At 37.5% G+C, this 12,086-nt stretch overlaps 1 protein-coding gene across 7 annotated transcripts in view; it reads left to right on the forward strand.

Annotated features, from left to right (window-relative positions):
- Positions 1-12,086, forward strand: part of LOC141439000 (facilitated trehalose transporter Tret1-like) — a 37,623-nt gene that overhangs the window by 9,243 nt on the left and 16,294 nt on the right. Inside the window, exon 1 of one of the 7 annotated variants that reach the window (XM_074103098.1) lies at positions 5,107-5,190. The exons of the other annotated variants lie outside the window; for them this stretch is intronic. The gene's annotated coding sequence lies outside the window, so the exon portion shown is untranslated. Of the gene's footprint in view, positions 1-5,106; positions 5,191-12,086 lie in introns of those variants that run through there. 7 annotated transcript variants of the gene reach the window in all.

Below are 12,086 nucleotides of genomic sequence, written 5' to 3' on the forward strand. Positions count from 1 at the left end.
TCTGTCTGTTATTTTTTTTACTGTCGCGGTGATAAATTTTGGTGGATTATTGAAGAATATATTTGCAAATTACCTGATCTCATTTTTAGAGTCCCCAGTACGCTTGCGTCCCCATACAAACGTAGTTTCGTTCTAATTTACACGCAGCACTACAGATCAAAACGCAACTTTGCAACTTAGTGGGAGCAGCCATTACGATGCTTATACGATTAATTAGGGTTTGTTAAATCAAATGTAACGGAAAAAAACAATATCAAATTTTCATTTCTCATACAAAACTTAAAATTAATGTGATTTTAAATAAAAAAACAATTGTTACATTTAATATGAACGAAAACTAATTATAAGCATCAAAATAGCTGCTCCCATTATAGTCGCAAAGTTTTATTTTGTTTCAGTGTGTTATTTGTAAATTAGAACGAAACTACTTTTGTATGAAAATGCGATCAGCGGCGAGCGTACTTGCGACTCTTAATGCAAAAAATTGCTTATTTGAATTATTGTTGATCTTACTTAGAGCGAAGGTGTTAGGTGACTGGGGTAATATCAAGAATTACGTATGTACATTCTTTGATCCCTCGAGCGAAACTTATCAAACTAAAAATACTTATTTGCCAAAACACACAATTTCTAGAAGCTATTGGTAAAAACACAGTGACAAGACTTATGTTCGGAAAAACTTTTCCGGGTAATTTTATGAATTGATTTGTGATTGTAATTAATAAAACAAATTTTAAGCATGGTGATACCTATATCATCAGAACACAATAGTAGATTGTTCAACAAGGGACTAAAACAAGTCATAATTATATTATACGAGACGTTTAGCCACCCGATCAGAGCGAGGGTGACTATAGTTCGAGTGGCATTATGGTTATTTAGTCTCGCATTTAACACTACTTTTCACTTTGAATGCGAGGAAAAAAACAATTTTCTGTTCAAAATTGCAATATTAATTTTTAAAAACGTACGCTCGACTATGGACAGGCTATCTGTTCAAAATAAAATATAAAAAAATCTTTTCTTTTATTGTTTATGAAGTGACGCTTTAAAAGCTTGCATATTTAGCCAACAGTTTCAAAATTGAAAACTATTTTAAAACTAATTGGACTATGCATAATACAATGAATTAATCCTTAATATAATTGAATAGATTGATAATAATTATTAGTAATCATTAATTGTTTCACGAAATTAAATCCTGTATTTTTTTTATATTTTTGCACAGTTGTCATTTTGAGGTTATTTCCACGCCCTAAAAATCCGCCATTCACAAACACCGTGTTGGCTGTTTAGGGGTTTCCAACGTAAGTTAAAAAAAAACTTTTCCCTAGAGAGTAAAAAGGAGCTTAAATCCCGATATGTAGAGACTATAGTGAGAAGTGAAAAAAGTTTTATTGTGATGTAGTATTTTTTTACAAATTAAATTGTGTTACTGCGTTTAACTAATCAATTAAAAAAAGATTTGAACAAGAATTCATTAAAAATCATTTAGACTGTAGCGTTTGATAATGATATAAATCAACTCATTCTTTAATAATGACACTTTGACCAAAGCTCATTTACTAATAACATGATTTGATCGTATATATATATTTCGTTAATGGGACAGTTTGTATTTATAATAGCAATAAAGTAGCGCGCCTCTAAATTAAATTCGACTTTTTTTAATATTAGCTACTACTTTTAAAGACCAATTACTCAACTCGTTATAAATTCTTATTGTGTTCATGTATACACTGTGTAATTGTTAAAAATTAAATAATAAAAAAAAAACAAACAAACTTGCCCTAGATTTAAAGATGACCGATTGTCTAAACTCTAAACTATCCTGTGCCGTTTCTCAGGGACTCAAACTACCTCAAATATCAATTGCCTCTGACTTTGTCTGCGAAGAATTCGTTTATCGTTATCCCGGAGGAACTTTGCAATTTTCCGGGGAAACTATCCTTTGTCCTTCCCAGGGTTTTAAACTTTCTTTGAAACAAATTTCATCGCGATCGAACAAATGAGTTTTGCTGGGCTATGTACAAAAACTCTGTGAAAGAATGCCAAATCAATTTATTTTTCATTCATTTTCAGGGTTCCGGAGCCAAAGTGGCATAAACGGAACCATTATACTTAGTTTCGCCATGTCTGTCTGTCTGTCCGTCCGTCCGTGGCTTTGCTCAGGGACTATCAATGCTAGAAAGCTGTAATTTTGCACAGATATATATGTAAACTATGCCGACAAAATGGTACAATAAAAATTAAAAAAAATTTTTTTTAGGTTCCATAGACGTAAAGTGGAGGTGATTTTTTTTTCTCTCAACCCTATAGTGTGGAGTATCGTTGGATAGGTCTTTTAAAATCATTAGGGGTTTGCTACGACAATTTTTAGATTCAGTGATTTGTTTGCGAAAAATTCAACTTTAAAGTGCGAATTTATTTTTTTTAAATCGAGCGTCCTCCCCCCCTCTAAAATCTAAACCGGTGGGTGGAAAACTATAACGGCTAAGTTTGCTCGAGAATTATAAGTAGTTTAAGAGTAAATAGCAGCCTAAGGTATAAAATATACCTAAACTTGGAAGATTCCGTATAAAATACGAAACCCTTCGAAAAATATTACTTAATGTTTTCGTAATTGCTAAGGAACCCTATTTCGGGCGTGTCCGACACGTTCTTGGCCGGTTTTCATTCATTCAAACATACATACGAGTATTTACGATACAAAAAACCTTAAAGTTCTATACAGGGGTACCTATCCAGGGGAAACTAATCCAACTATCTGCTGAGATATTTCGGAATAATTTTTAAACATCTATTGTGTATAGGTACAAGATAAAGTAAATATATAACGCCTAATTTCTCTTTTTCAAAGTGTAACGTTTATGGTACGAGAACGAAACTGTAAGTCACTGTCAAAGTGACTGCAGTTCGTTGAACTCATTGTAAACTTCGTAAATTCCCCCTCATATATTATGCCAGTGACTCCACATGGAGTCACTTTTCTTACTAATAACAACAATGGGCTGAAAAACAGCTAACAATTTGCATTGCCTAGATTATTTAATACCTTTAATGACGTGTAGAAAAACAAGACCTACAAAAATGTTTACATTGCATTTAGATTGTCTAATCCCATACTGAATAACCTGCAGTTAAGGTGCCCTCTGTTGCATAGGTAAACAAATATTTATAAATATTAAAAAAAAATATTTATAGTTGTCCTTTTTAGGGTTCCGGAGCCAAAATGGCAAAAACGGAACCCTTATAGTTTCGCCATGTCTGTCTGTCTGTGTCTTCCGTCCCGGCGTTTTGCTCACGGACTATCAATGCTAGAAAGCTGTAATTTTGCACGGATATATAAGTAAACTATGCCGACAAAATGGTACAATTAAAAATGCAAAAAAAAAATTATGGTACCTCCCATAGACGTAAAGTGGGGGTGATTTTTTTTTCTCATTCAACCCTATCGTGTGGAGTATCGTTGGATAGGTCTTTTAAAATTATTAGGGGTTTGCTAAGACAATTTTTCGATTCAGTGTTTTGTTTGCGAGATATCTAACTTTAAAGTGCAAATTTTCATTAAAATCGAGCGTTCCCCCCTCTAAAATCTAAACCAGTGGGTGGAAAAGGTCAAAATTCAGGATGGTAGTAAGTATATCAAACTTTCAAGGAAAACTATAACGGCTAAGTTTGCTTGAGAATTATTAGTAGTTTATGAATAAATAGCAGCCTAAGGTATAAAATATACCTAAACTTGGACGATTCCGTATAAAATACGAAATCCTTAGAAAAATATTACTTAATTTTATCGTAATGGCTACGGAACCCTATTTTGGGTGTGTCCGACACGCTCTTGGCCGGTTTTTTTTTAAATATACATCTAGAAATGAATGAAAATGAATGAATGAATTATATCATATTATTCATCATATTATCATATTATTTATTACATTATAATAAATTCTATTCTCCTATATGTATTTGGTCGTATCTTTCTGATATTGGTTACAATGTATCAATTTTATCACACGAGGCATTTTTCATCTAAATGTTGTTTTGGAATAATTTATGCATACAAAATAGGATCAGGTCAAATTTTATTATTTACTTAACTCATTAGTGATGATTTAATTATTTTAAGGTTACATAAAAATTGCTGCATTTGATTACTGTCTTTAGTCAGTGGGGTTTAAGCGCTTTGTATCTATTTAAAGAGATTTAAGAGAGGATATTCGAGTTTGCAAGAAGCCAAACGTTGACAGTTTTCTCGGACAACAAAATGAGCATTTCGGAATTATGCCCGAGGGGACTTATTTTGAGGGCCAGATTTTTTGCCGCTCACTATAGTATAGCTTGATCTGGTGGCCTCCCATGGAAGAATAAAAATTGGTCAGGTCTCTACCCTGCGATAATTTCAGAAAATACCTTTCTACTACATCTCCATGACTCTCAACGAACATGCCTCTAGCTCCAGTGATTTTGTCAGCGCCTCTTCTATTGGTCAGTAGGCTTCTAATGGAATCATTAGAATCATATCACGCTAAAAATACCTCGTCAATACAATGTAGCCCTTCAAACGGAACTGGAATAATGCTAAGTAAACTGAGGGCGTTATGACCGGTTCCACCTCGAATACTTTAATTCGTTTCTATTTCAACATACCTACCCAAACACAACACAACAGCTGAAATCTTATTTATTAACTTTAAGAGTTTTAAAACTATTTCAACTGATTTACCGAAAACAACCGACACTGGGACAGTTTAAATCAAACGTATATAGTATTTCTATTTTGCCATTACCATCGAAAATTATTGTGTTATGCTTCTAGCCATTTTTTGAAATGTAAAATGATGCTTAATACCAATTTCTATATATTATCAGGTAATTAATGATAAATGGTAAAATTGAAGTATTTTATTTTAAAGTTTAGCGGACATAGTCGCCTTAACATTGTTATGTTACAACATTAATTATAGCCTACTTTGACATAATTCTTCGATAAACTCATTGAGTGTGCAATAAAGAGGCATTGTTTAAAGTGCTAGAGAATGAAATAAGTTTGTTAAACAGTGCGGCTAAGTGCTTAAGACTGATTTGTGCGACGTGTCTAGTCTCGTGGACATTGGATAGGCAGATGACACAGACGCAGCTACGCGAAGATAAAAGCCGGTGAGCCGAGCTCAGGTCGTGTTCTCGCAGGTAAGTCAATCATTCACAGAACTTGCTACAACTAAGAACAAAAATATAATTATTTAAAAAATCCTACGCACAAACTATGAGATCTCGGACTTGGAAGACACCAAAAACGCTTGGTCAATTGCTTGCCCCAGTCAAAATTTTCCGGAAAATCCAAAATCGCAACGGAGCTGGGACGACACTATATCTAAATTGTCCCAAGAATCTCTACTCCGCGAATCCTGCACTGCTGGACGAGCCAGATTATTAGCTGCAGGCACGAGAGAAGCTAGTTACTGGCTCCACGCGCTCCCCTCCCGAAACATGGGCACCTTCCTAGAACCCAATACCCTGCGACTGTCGGTATGCCTACGCCTCGGGGTCCCGGTCTGCGCCCCACATCGGTGTACATGCGGAAACGACGTGGACCGGCTTGGGCATCACGGTCTTTCCTGCCAGAGAAGTGCGGGTCGTTTCTCAAGATATGCTGCCCTTAATGATATTATCCGTCGGTCTCTTGCTACGGTCAATGTGCCGGCTATTTTAGAGCCAACAGGCATATCTAGAAATGACGGCAAGAGACCGGGCGGAATGTCGCTGATTCCGTGGAGTATGGGACGTGTGCTAGTGTGGGATGCAACTTGTGTTGACACACTGGCCCCGTCTCATCTCCACCGAACATCAATAAGTGCAGCAGCAGCAGCAGAAATGGCGGAAACTGCCAAAGCAGGAAAATACAGTGGTCTCGCTGCCGAATATGATTTTGTGCCTTTCGGCGTCGAGACCCTTGGTCCGTGGGGCCCTGGCGCTCTGAGTCTCTTCAAAAATCTATCAAAGAGACTCAGAGATACCACAGGAGACCGAAGAGCTGGCAGTTTCCTCGCTCAACGCATCAGTCTTGCGCTCCAGCGGGGAAATGCTGCCAGCATCTTTGGTACCAACCCGCAGGGTCCATTTTTAGATTTATTATAGTTTTAGTTTATTTAATTTTATTGTACCTAATATACCTTTTTTATAGTTGGACCTGTATTGTTCTGGAAATAAATTCATTTATTAATTATTTAAATGGGACACGTCCTACCGGCCGGCCCTAGAAATAGAGTCGAATCAGATATTTATGCACACTTTGTAGTGTCAGATGCTAATGACTGTAACTATTCATACCCCATTTGTATAAACCTGTGTCGTTTACGTTATTAATGCGTTAAAGGATTATACGAGTAGTACTCGTAGCTTCATAGCATCACGATTTCAATGATCTACTTATAATGATTTAATTTTCAATCATACTTGATGACTATCCAAGTAAGCAGGCCATTGAACTATACCAAAAGCACATTTTCATCGTTCCGGCCTTCATACCTACGTCCCAATTATGAGTACCGACCCCCTCTCAGAACGAGCTATAATTTCTACGCGGGCTTCGGGTGGATTGTAACACACACTGAATTGCTTTGCAGGTAATGCAGGTAACCTAACGATGATTTCCTTAACCGAAAAGCTCGTGGTAAAATTCACATCTAATGCTAAATACCTTTGTTTTATTTCATTTGTCACGCGTCCCTGAGATAAAAAAGCGGCCAAGAGCGTGTTGGACACGCCCAGAAATAGGGTTCCGCAGCCATTACGAAAAAATTAAGTAATATTTTTCTAAGCATTTCGTATTTTGTACGGAATATTCCAAGTTTAGGTATACCTACCTTAGGCTGCTATTTACTTTTAAACTACTAATAATTCTCAAGAAAACTTAACCGTTATAGTTTTCCTTGTAAGCTTAATATACTTACTACCATATTGAATTTTTAATATTTTATCCACCCACCGGTTTTGATTTTAGAGGGGGGACGCTCTATTTTAATGAAAATTTCCACTTTTAAGTTGAATATTTTGCAAAACTATCACTTAATCGAAAAATGCTTTTAGCAACCCTCAATGGTTTTAAAAAACCTATCCGAAACACCCCACACTACAAGGTTGGATGAGAAAAAAAAATCAACCCCACTTTACGTCTACGGGAGGTATACTTTAAAAAAAAAATATTGTACCATTTGGTCGGTAAGTATAGTTTACATATATATTCGTGCAAAATTACAGCTTTCTAGCATTGATAGTACTTGAACAAAACCGCGGACGAACAGGCAGACAGACAGACATGGCGAAACTATAAGGGTTCCGTTTTTGCCATTTTGGCTACGGAACCCTAAAAAGGGTTCTTAATTCTTAATTAATTAATAATAGGTTAATATCTTTACCTACCTCAATTTTATTATTGTTACGATTGTTCTCATTAAAGTAATCGATGAGCGCTAATACTGAGTTATCATTATTACAAAATAAGAAAACCACAAAATTAACGACACAAAATTGTCGTGTCTACTCCTGATAATTCTTAATAGTTTGACCAATCAACTATAAAGTGAAAGACAAATTAGCTACGTCCAATTGCTTTTAAATTTTAGATAAGTAACCTACACCTTCAATAAGGTATTATTATGTATCGCTTAAGTTTGGAACTTATGTTAGCTCAATAAAGTAACTACTCTGCACACTTTTAAAGTTACTGGACAACAGCAATAGAATGCAATTTTCTGCCGTCAGAGTGCAGCACTAGCACAAAACCGTAAACAGTTTTTTGAGTATTTTAAATGCCATAATATCATATTATTACAATTCAATTTTTGAAAATATAGCTCTTAGAGGTGAGACGTATTTACTGGAATAGGTTTTTGGAACAGATTTTGGCTTGGACGCGTGAGTACGCGTTCCCGCCCGCTATTCTTTTAGCGTACGAGTATTTAGGAGTACGGCGGCTGACAACATTCCGCCAACTTGAAAACAAGTGCGCTCGTCGCGTCGCGCTCGGAACTATTCGGTAAACGTCGGAGAACTTCGGGACTTCAGGTCGTCGGGATCGCTCGACTCGCCTTAGCCACCTGCGCCTGCGCGATGAAATGAATTCCAGGAAAAAGGAGCGGAGCGAGTTATCTTATCTGATCATTTGTTCTAATAAATAACACTTTTAGCATGAACACAAAAGGGTCCAGCAGTGGGACGTATATAGGCTGGGATGATGATGATGATGATGATGATGAATGTAAAAAAAATCTACCACCCGTTCGGAAAAGCCTCTGTTGAGATGAATCCGGCAAGAAACTCAACGAGGTATTTTTTAAACAGATTTACAATATTATTAAATGATATCTAGGTATAATATTTATTATACATAATATAAATTCATTTGGATTGAATAAAGAAAATTTCTAGTTATACATGACAAGTATTTAACATAACTTTATTTTTAACACAGTAGGTTCGCTATTTGAAGGGATCGCCATGATACAATCATTAACTTTATAATATGCCTTAGATATTAATGTCTTCTTGACAATAGATCTGAATTTTGTATCCGTTTCATACCTATGTAATATTTTTTGGAATTTAATTATAAAAACGTATGCAACTTCCCGGAAACGACTTTTTGGTTTAGCCAGTCTGTAAAATGGAACTTTAAGCTTCGTTAGTGGGAAAATCACATATTATGTTCTTCCTAACATACATGATTATTTCAAAAACATAAAGCGACGGCAGGGTTAGGATACCTATTTTCCTTAAAAAAAAACTTAAAGATTCACGCGTCCCCCCTTTTTCACTATTCTGTGTAGTTCCACTAATCTTACGGGAATGATAAATTATAGTACCATCCCTATTTATGTTCTTTGAATACACACGGATGGCATCACAGATAAAATGGGTAAGCTAATTTTATTATCTAAGTGCGCACACGCAACTTCAGAGAATTTGCGTTAAAATTTAACAGCTAATTTCAAAACGTTTTAATCACCCGTTGTTCTATAGCAAATAAGGGGTGACATAAGTTTGACAGCTATGCGTGTGTATACCTAGTGCCATCCACAATGACGCGTGCTTTTGTCAAAATTAGACCTTAATAACATTGTAATAAGAACCACGGCACGCGTAATCGTGAATGACTCTACCTATATCTGTGTATCCGATTGTGATATCATAGCTCCCACCAAATGGATGACATGCAATCGAAAATTAACAGATTGAAAGCCAGTTTTATCGAGGTGGTTCTTAGCTAAGTTTTATTAAAACCCATTCCGTTTCTTAGTGTAGTTAGGATTTTGCAACTTTTTAAGTTGTTTAGTTCATAATTAAATGCGTATCGTGAGATCATTAATATACGAAACAAGTTGTAGATATATCCTATTTTTGGGGTAATTATTCCCAAACAAGATTCCTCGTTTTATGGCCTGCAATTGATTTATGGTATAATATATACACGGGTAATTTATTCGACACCATAATCAAGTCCATACGTCGGCCGTCAAAAGTTACCTTAGGAATTGATAACCAAATGAAGGTACTTTGGCGAAACTCGTTTTGTTCCGCGTTAGGAGAGCAACAACGCTGTTGGATACACACGTCGAGATCTGCCTCTGTAACGGTCCAGGGGGGTATCGTACCGTCCCTCTCGCTCTCGTATCTATAATATAAAAGTGAACCGCCAGAACGGGAAAAAAAACGAGACAGAGCAGGATGGCGCTCTACAACACCATTTTGACACGTTTCTCCCAAACAACGCAATATTTCTGTGGATTTTTAAAGCAATAGATTCTTTGTCCTTAGAAATTGCGAAAAACTTGAGAAAATATTATATTGGGTGTGTACATTTTGTATATTAAGGAAAATAAAATCACAAGTTCGAATTTCGAGCCAAAAACGAGCGATCTATTACCTATGCCAGTTGACATTTAGGGAAAAAGAAATCTATTCATTATCCTGTAGAGGTGGGTAAATCCGGATCTGAAGATTCAAAAGAGTCAGATCCTCAAGCGGATCCGAATCCCTTAATGACTCCTTTCAAATCTTATGACTCCGGAGTTACTAACTCCGACGATCGAGCGGCTCGCCTCGCTCGTGATCGCCGTCACGCTCACTCACACTGACTCGCTCCGTCCGCCTGCTTTCGCTCTCGCTCGGCTCGGATCGGAGCGGCAGGGCTACTACGAACTCGAAGTTCGTTTGTACCGTCCCTCTCGCTCTCGTATTAAATAGTATAGTGTCAGAGGGACGCACGACCGAAACTTCGATTTTGGAGTTTCGTAGTAGCCCTGCGGATCGGATCTTGGACTTGGATCTTATTATCTATGTTGGTTGGTCGGTTCGGTTCGTACTCGGACTTGCGACTAACGAAAGAATCTTTCTCTCTCTCACGAATCTGTACTTCAGTTCAGTCAGCGGGTGGGGCACCGCAGTACCGTACAGACACCGACCGACCGAACGAGCTGGGCGGATCGGCCATAGATAAATTAATAACGCTCGAAAGAACCGGAGTCAAAAAAGAGTCGGATTCAATAAGCGGATTCGGTACCGACACGGAGCTGGATCTAGTGAGTCAGATCACTTTGGCTGGATCACTTGGATCACGCGGAGTTGAGATTACCCATGTCTATTATCCTGAATTGCAGTCTGTAAAGCTCTTTAACCCATCATTGCCGCGCGCCAAATTACGTACTTTGCTGCGATGCCGACGCTTCTGCAGAACAGACGCCCATCGGCGTCAGCGGCATCAAGGGAAAGCTAAATTAGACGTCCATCGGCGTTTTCGGCACTCCAGTTGCAGATTTATAGATATGCATAAGAAACAGTGCTCGTTAACCTTTTAATATTTAAATTATTGTCTATTATTGTTGTCGAACTGCATGTAAATTAATACTTATCCGATGTCTCAATCGATTACAACATGCAAGTTATCATTTCCCATCGATTAGACTCATAATCTTCAAAACTTAATTATAGGAACTTCATTCATCATCATCATCCCAGCCTATATACGTCCCACTGCTGGGCACAGGCCTCCTCTCAGAACAAGAGGCTTGGGCCATAGTTCCCACGCGGGCCAGTGCGGATTGGGAACTTCACACGCACCATTGAATTGCTTCGCAGGTTTGTGCAGGTTTCCTCACGATGTTTTCTTCACCGCATAGCTCGTGGTAAATTTCAAATGTAATTCCGCACATGAATTTCGAAAAACTCAGAGGTGCGAGCCGGTTTTGAACCCGGCGACCCTCTTGAATTATAGGAACTTGGCCTTCGTTATCTAAACGCAGAGCAAGCGTCCCTATATATGAAATGTAAGGTCCAGGGGTTAATGCTCCATCAATTCCGTTCAATTTAGCACTGTATTGACAGATCGCTCCAGCAGTCTTGCGTAATAGAAAAATTTATAGGTAGATTTAAAGCGGTACATACAGTTAAAAAATACACAAGTGGCCATGACATTACCAGGACTGAGAAAGTAATTTTCATAACAAAAGTATCTGGACAACAACCACCATGAAGGCGATAGATAAGGAGGTAAATGTAGAAGACTCTTAGTCGGAATCAGATCATCAATGCATACTACGAAGTAGCAGAGATAATGAAATGTTCTGCCAACCTAGAGGCCTAAACATTTTCCTTGTGTTTCGTTCTTTGATTCTCCACTCATACTCGTACAGTCACCATCATTAATATCTGCCACAGCGGAGCGTGCAAAAATATCTGACACGTCCTTCCGGCCCTAGAAATAGAGTCGTATCTGATATTTATGCACTCTTGTTATGTCAGATATTGGTGCTGGTGACTGTACCTCTCTGAGGTGAGGAGTTTGAGGTGTCGTCAAGTCAAACATTATATGTGATTTCTTGACGTTGACTGGTACAGCAAATATCGTTTCTTCCGCATTTATATCCGCTCAGCAACGTGTTATAACTTGACCTGCAGCATTTTTTTTAAATATGCGTTCACGCAATAAACAGATCGGGTGGCATCATTATTGTTGGTGGTAAAAATCCCAACCAAACAACGGTGCTGGCTGAAAATCAGCGCTGGGGTGTTTATTATTAACGCTTCAG

This window comes from Choristoneura fumiferana, chromosome 20, assembly GCF_025370935.1.
Source record: "Choristoneura fumiferana chromosome 20, NRCan_CFum_1, whole genome shotgun sequence".
Lineage (NCBI taxonomy): Eukaryota > Metazoa > Arthropoda > Insecta > Lepidoptera > Tortricidae > Choristoneura > Choristoneura fumiferana.